The 8,232-nt window shown below is 36.7% G+C and overlaps 1 long non-coding RNA gene across 1 annotated transcript; it reads right to left on the bottom strand.

The window, feature by feature from the left end:
• Positions 1 to 537: 537 nt before the first annotated feature.
• Positions 538 to 2,070, bottom strand: LOC141480053 (uncharacterized). Its single transcript, XR_012464133.1, has 2 exons — positions 1,263 to 2,070; positions 538 to 1,203 (listed from the first exon to the last, which is right to left on the bottom strand). It is a non-coding gene; the product is annotated as an uncharacterized lncRNA (long non-coding RNA).
• Positions 2,071 to 8,232: the final 6,162 nt, after the last annotated feature.

Genomic DNA, 8,232 nt, shown 5'->3' on the forward strand with positions numbered 1-8,232 from the left:
ACGCCGAAATAGAATGTCAGCTTTATAATTGAATTGTCGATGGGCGTTGGGCGGCCGCTGGAGATCGCTCCAGATTCGATTTAACCGTTTGCGCATCGACATTCAAATTGCATACGAGCTCCTTGGGGATGCGAACTGTCCGATAGCTGCATATTGCAGACTCATTGTCGATTAGTGACGCGATTCTCGTGACCGGGTAATGTGAACAGAAAAATGCAGTTATGTGTTTTACAAGCGATGTATCAGACAAAGATTTTGGCGAGTCATTGAGGGTGAAATAAGTTGATTACCAGTAAATTGAAGTTTTATTTCACAAAAAAACTTATGACAAATCCATAAACCACCTTAGTGTATCTTGATTATTATAATTTATCACTTTAGGGACAGTGAATTGTAGTTATGAATTTTATTTCTGACCGGGATATTATAAGCTTATATCGTCATAGTTACGCTATCAATAAAGAGGGTCATAACTCCCTTGGGACATTATAGATTTTATAATTCCCTCTACCTTTCACAAGTAAAAATAAATAGAAATGAAAACTGAACCATATTTTATTTATTCACGTCATTACAAATAATAAATGTACAATTTTGAAATGTTCCCTGAAAATTACTTCCGCCACCGGAAACAATTTCTTCTTTTGTATGGCTGGAGCTTCTGACCACTACAGTCGAGGTACCTGCCTCTTCTGATGACAAAGTAGACAACATACGCGCCGTTTTATTTCTCAATTCGATGGTATCCTCCAAATACCCCTCCGCCACCGTGGAACTTTTCCAACCTCCGTGTCTTTTTAAGTTAGTCATAGTTGCTCCTGCATTGGCTAGAGCAGTAGCAGAAGTGCGACGAAGGCAATGTCCCGTATAGGAAGATGAGTTTGGCAATCCTAAATACATTGCGATTTTGCTGGGGATTTTCCCAAACATGTTTTTTCCAATTGGCTGAGATGTACATTTATTTTGTCGGAAGCTCAAAAAAAATCGTTCAATACCTTTAGGACGCAAAGACATATAAAGTCTTAATAAAGGCAAAGCAGAAAACTCTTTTTCATCCACAACTGTAAATTTCTTCGATACACCAGTTTTACTTTCCGGTACGTTCACTACCATAACGGAATCTCGGTCCTCTATATCCGATATCTTCATATTCAAAAGTTCCTGACTTCTGCATCCTCCAAAATAACCCATAATCAAAACAACCTATAACAAAAAAAAAAGGAAATAAATACACACAAAAAGGAAAATAAGAAAAAAATTACCTTATGCAATAAATGAATATCATTAGGAGCGTCCTTTAGGAATCTGATAACATCTTTAGGAGATAAAACAGCAGACTTTTTCGGCTTATAACTCTTACTCTTCCGTTTCAAAAAAGCCTGTAGTTCATTGAACTTGGTGATATCTCGTTTCGGTAAATTTCGTTATCTGGACACCCGGCGATTTTGAAAAAATGTTTGGCTGTACTTACGTATTTTGATGCGTAGATTACGAATCCGAAAGAAACAAGCGGCGCTCTCCCTTATTTAAAAAGTTACGGCCCTTCAAAGTTTAGAAAAGGGCAACTTTTCAGCCTTCTTTTTCACTAAATAAACTATTTAAAAACACATGCATTTATTCACTAGGTCACCTTTACACCTTATTCGTCCTTCTTTAACACTTTTCACTTCAATAATCAACATTTTTCTTATAAAAAACTTAATTTAAAAACGAATACTTCTCCTGGTGACATTATTCTATTTTCAGGTTAGTTACTAGTGACATTTCAGAAAAAAGCGGTTGGTATTTGCCGTCACCTACTATTTCAAATTCGTAATACACCACCAAAAACCAATTTATGATCTAAAGAATGAAGGTAAAAAACATTTGAATTACTTCAGGAATATGGACTGCATCAGTCGTACCAACCATATCATTAACCTTAAAAACGTAAAATACAGTGATATGTAACCAAAAAGCAGCTCCGTACATTTTCTAACATTTTATAAGAAAAATGTTGATTATTGAAGTGAAAAGTGTTAAAGAAGGACGAATAAGGTGTAAAGGTGACCTAGTGAATAAATGCATATGTTTTTAAATAGTTTATTTAGTGAAAAAGAAGGCTGAAAAGTTTCCCTTTTCTGAACTTTGAAGGGCCGTAACTTCTTAAATAAGGGAGAGCGCCGCTTTTTTCTTTCGGATTCGTAATCTACGCATCAAAATACGTAAGTACAGCCAAAAATTTTTTCAAAATCGCCGGGTGTCCAGATAACGAAAATTTACCCTCGTTTCTTATGTATAGTCACCATCGATTTTAGCATTGACCATTTAGTCCATAAAGAATTCGGACTATACGTTTCTGACTGAAACGAATAAACACAATTACTACCAAATCTACCAAAAAACATAAAAAATTCCTTACCAGTTCTTGAAAATATGCCAGAAATACAGTTTCAGTGACATCTTTTGGCATAACATTTTTCCGTGTCAGCCAGTCCAGATATATCTTGTATTCTTTTTGGTATACGGCTTCACTTTTCGATGGAATTAATGATTCTCTTGCTTGTTCAGCTTTTTTCAAAATATCCTCCATTATATTTGGGGTAGAAAACACGTTTTCACCGCAAACACAGTTTGATAACAAAGTTCTGTTTATAAACAAGTAACATAGCAACAACCTAGCAACAAGAAAACTCTACTATAATCAACGGTACCTGATTCAAATATACCGGGAAGGTAGTGAATTGGTACATTTTTCCGTTTCAAAAATGAACAAAATTTTATTGAAATCGGTCAGAAATAAAATTATCTATGTACCACGGGAATTAATGAGCCTTAATAACCTCAGGCAATCGCTGTCCCTCGGGCCAGAGGCCCTCGGGACGCAAACTTTGCCATCGGTAATTAAGGCCCTCCTAATTCCCTTGATACATAAATAACTATTACAGGCTCGATCGCAGCCAAAGATTTAGGGGAGTTATATCAACAGTAAATAAAATAAGTGGAATAATGTAACAGTATCACATATCTCACCTTTCAGTACATTTGATATAGGTTCTATAGGTGTATCAGCGGGTTTAAATTCAGGTATATTAAGCAACACAAATCGACAGAAAACTCGACCCAAGATCACGATGAAAGTTCTTCAAATTAACACATTCAGAATATCTTGTCTTGATTCATCACTTGCACAGGAAAAATCCATTAGAGCTGAAATTATCCTGATAAGCGAACCCAACAAGAATGTTGTGAGGAACCGAAAAGACATTTTTGTGACAAAAAGTTGAACACAGCTATCAAACTTACAATAAAAAACATGGTAGCGGTCATAGCTTCTCGTATGTTATAATGTCAGATTTAACAATCCATAACTGCTTTTCTTTACCTAATAAAACTGACGATGACTCGTTTAGAGTCAGTCGGCAAATCTCAAGTGTGATAGGACACACAAAAAAGGTTGGTGACTTCAATGCAAAATCCTCTCAATGGGGCAAGGATAAAACATACCAAAGAGGCTAGTTAGTAACAGAATTCATGGCCAAAAAAGACCTGCTTGTTGTGAATGAGGAACATAGGCCTACGTTTCAGAGACAAGACTAGTTCTCCATATTGGATTTGACGTTGGCCACTCTAAATTTGAAAAAGCGCATCATGAATTGGCATGGTAGCGATATTGAATCTAGCAGTGATCATAACTCAATCTTATTCGAAATGAACGAAAGACAGCGATTATCACGACGAGAACCAAAGCTAATGGAAGGGTGGCGGCAGGTAAAGGAGCTAGACAAGGAGGAACTTCCTTCGATTACGATTGACAGTAGAATTGAAATGACGGATCACTCACCGAAAGCTTTTACATTCAACCTGTGTCAGATATGTGCCAGAGCTATGTCTAGGAAAAGGAGTATACCAATTAAACAGTCTGCATACTGGTGCCAGCGAGAAATGCACACATATGAGAAGAAGTCGTATGGACACACTACAAGGAGTTAAAGAAAGTGCATCAAAATCAAATAAGAGAAGCAAAACGTAACTGCTGGAGTTCAGTATGCAACAAGATCGACGTTGATATCTGGAGAGATGGTTATATAATCATTATGTGGATAATGTGTTCAATCAGCTGTTTCCTGTACATGAGCAAGGGATTTTTGAATGTGATAGAACAGTAATGTTTCCAGATTTCACTCTAGACGAACTACTTGCAGCTACTGCAAAATTGAAAGAAAATAAGTCCTCAGATTCCAAAAACATCCCTCCGGAAATAAAAAAAACCTGTCTTTGGATAATCCAGACTATGCTTTTTCTGTATATAACGACTTACCGCGACGAGTGGATTTTCCTAGAGAGTGGGAACGGTCAAAACTTTCACTAGTGAAGCACATAGGTCAATTTGTTTGTTGGATACCGAAGGAAAACTTTTTGAGCAACTGATTATCATCAGCCTCAAGAAGATAATTACACAATGTGGTGGTTCATCGGAGTGACAGTTGGGTTCATAGAGGGAAACAAACGGTATGTACTATCAATCATCCTCCTGGCCACACCAGAGATTATGCGTGATATAGAAATGCCTTCAACACTGCTTAACGGCAGGAAATCCTGGTGAAGTTGAGATGGAGGCGTGTTAACCAGAGCTTCTTGAGTCCATTGATGTCATTTGTCAGAGAGAGATAGAGAGAAATCATCATGGATGCAGAAAATACTGTGAGTGGTGTGTAGCGGTGTACCTCAAGGATCCGTTCCATTCTGTTTGAAAAATCTATTTTTCCGTTAATCAGCAATGGTCTGGAACATTTTATATGATGGTCTTCTGAGACTATAACAAGAAAATGGAGCCACGGTGATTGGATTCGCTACGACGTGATAGCGAAAGGCGAAGAGAGTCTAATGACCACTGCAAACACTTCAGAAGTTATCAAACTGGTTAGAAAACACAGAAGAAACAGAAGCGGCCTTCCTTACAACGAAAAAAAATTAAACCTAAGCAATTTGATGTACAAGGTGTTGCGGTACTTCCAAAAAAAGCAGATACTAAGCTGACCTTCGCTGAACACATTGAAAGAGTTTCGCAAAAAGTGGAAAAAATATTGAGGTTATTGTCTTTCCTCATGATAAATATAGGAGGATCCTAGATCATACAGTGTAACCCAGTCACAAGTAATGTATGCCGCACCAGCCTGGCACACGGTGACCAGTAACAAAAACTTCTTGATACCATGCCCTTGATGACTGTTTCAAGCCATGAATAGCACGTTTCAGTCGCAAAATCTCGTTCACATCAACATTATCACACTGTAAACCTATTGGTTCCATCAGATAAACAGTCTCATTCAGATAACAATGTAGGAATGCTATTCTTATATCTCGATGACAAATATCCAAATTCAGTTGAATAGCTGAGGGAAATTATAATCTCGAGGTTAAATATCTTAAAACAGGTGAAAAGGTTTGTTATATTAGATGGTCTTTGCATTAACCCCTGAGCTATCAATGTTGCTTTATAAATACTTTATATAGTATTATCAATTTTTTTCTGCACTGGACAATGTTACCACTAAGGGTAACGCTCATCAATTCCCGAGCTTTGTTAGCTTTCAATGATTCAAGTTTCCATTGTTCACACTCAGGTTCGTTAATTGCATCACAAAGAGGTTAGCACTTATTTCACACACGCATTACCGACATCGAACCGGTCAGGACGTTCACGTAGACGTTTCAAAGACAAGTCTGAAGGAACTGCAGACCCTGTAGCACAGTTAACACCTTTGGAACACTGGGTTTCCATCCCAGAGTCGGTCTTAGGATAAGCCTGTTACACAGATGAAGAATCCGGAACGTCCTCTAAGCTTGAACTTTCTTATTTTTCATGAGAAAATATTACAAACTCCTAATGTGGTTATTTTGTACAAATAAAAAGATTAGCGAACTATTCAAAGTGCATATTTCCTTCACTTCATTACCAATATTCATATGTACATCGATAATTTTCACATTTTGAGTGATTCTAAAAACAACTACTCTCATTCCTCAAACATAAATTCATAAAATACATAGCTGATAAATGAAGAAATTAATGGCATTCATTCGTTACAGCAGTAAATGTGTATTCTTGGATGATGTTTGGCAATAACAGAAAACTCTCCTTTAGTCGTGGCAAAACAACAGACCCGAATCATCAGAATTTATCTGAAACAATTACTAACCAGTCCGCGTACGAGGGAAGCCAATCTTGATTGGGAGTTTCGTAGCGAGTTATTATTTGTTTTCTTCTTACGGCAGAGGGCTTATCAGACAAGATGCACCAGCCTCGACAGCATTGACAAAATGCAATGCGGCGCAGGTCTAAATCCTGCAATCGGCACTGCGGTACATTTGTTGAATTCTACCGTCTTCGTAGTGGAACCTCTCAGCAGGATGCTTTTCTATAACTTTTCCTGCAATTACCCTCTGCTGCCAAATGAAAATCAATTTCCGACTGATTTCGACGGCACGATTTCTGGTGTCGAACGTTTTGAAGACTTTTTGTAAACATCTGTTTTGTTGAAAAGTTTCGTGTCTGATTACGGTCTCTTTGTCATATCAGAATGAAATTCAGTGGGGTGAAGTAGATATGTCGTGTTCAATAACATTCTGTGATCAACTAAATTTTCTCTATAGATGTACATGTATTGGAGGGTTTTCAATTTCTTGAATAATATTTTTATATTTCTCTTTATTCATCATAACAGATCATTCAGTTTCAGAAAAGCGAATTACCCCGCCTTATACAATGTGGTCCACTAAGTCTGCAACAAATGGGAAACTTTTTCATTAAGTAACAATTTCTCAGAAAATTTTATTCCTGACAAAAGTTGGTACATGTTCCAAAACTATACCAAGTGTACCTGAAATGGCTTTATGACAAACACCATACAGGATATGCCAAATTATCAAATTAAAGTGTATTTGTGAAATTTACTTTGATTTGTATTTTTTTAGGTGACCGTCAACTTCATGTTTGTTGCGACGATATTTAAGAGAATTCTAGAATAAAACGAATACTCTTTTCAACGAGGCAAATACTTTACTAACTGAATGTTCATATGAATAAACTGTCAATAAAAGTATAAAATTTCTTTTACTCTGACAATAATGCCTCAACTAGAACAGATATTAAAAAACAATCCAAAATCTATCGCGGATAGGCATGAACAAAAAACACATACGCCCTAAAACAATACTGTACTTTGATAGTGTGGCTTCTTGAAACTTGCCTGTGAAACGTTTTCATATTTGTCCTTGATTGAAAATGCCTCACCCAGTATTATTAACGTTAACTGAAAAGGCAGAATTAGTTTCAATCTGTGGTGATGGTTATAAAACAATGCGCAAAGCTGCAAATATTTTCAACGAGCGGCATCCAGACAAATAAATTTGCTATTCAAGTGTAAGTAGAATTTTGAAGAATTTCAAATAGACCGGCTCACTAGAATATAGACATAATACGGAGCGTATGAAACCTGTATGCACAGAAGAAAACCATCTCGACGTACTTCAAGCAGTGGTAGAAAATCCTAGAAGGTCCACCCAAAAAATTAGTGATTATACCGGCATAAAAAAACCTCTGTGAAACGTATTCTCAAGAAACATAAGTACCATGCTTACAAACCTACATTCATTTGTACATTTCAAGAAAAAAACTATGATTTGAGATATGATTTTTCCATGTGGATTCAGAGTGAAATAGAAGAACATCGAGATTTTCATCGATGTATTCTGTTTAGAGATGAATCTACTTTTACAACAAATGGTGTTCTATCATCACAAAATTGCAGATGGTGGTCAGACGTCAATCCAAATTTTATTATTGACAACAAAAATCAATACTATCAGAAAACAAACGTTTGGTGTGGTATATTAAATGATAAATTACTGGGTCCGTTTTATGCTTTCAACATGACGGATGTCTTGCCCATTCCACTAGAAATGTTTCTCAGTGGCTGAAATACCGATCCTCGATGGCATCCTCGTTCTCCAGACCTTACACCTCTAGATTATTTATTATGGGGATACTCAAAACAAAAAGTCTACAGAGATCGCCCCTACAATAATGTTGATGAGCTTGAAACTTCAATACGAGTTCATTGCAGAAATATTTCCGCTAATGTGTTGCGATCTACATTAAAAGAATTTTATTAGCGAACAATTAGATGCATCGAAAGAGAAGGTGGACATACAGAGACGCTTCGATAATTTTTATTGTTAGCACCAGTT

This window comes from Leptinotarsa decemlineata, unplaced genomic scaffold (genome assembly GCF_025532065.1).
Source record: "Leptinotarsa decemlineata unplaced genomic scaffold, Ldec_3_MD MMD2_P_RNA_scaffold_6, whole genome shotgun sequence".
NCBI lineage: Eukaryota > Metazoa > Arthropoda > Insecta > Coleoptera > Chrysomelidae > Leptinotarsa > Leptinotarsa decemlineata.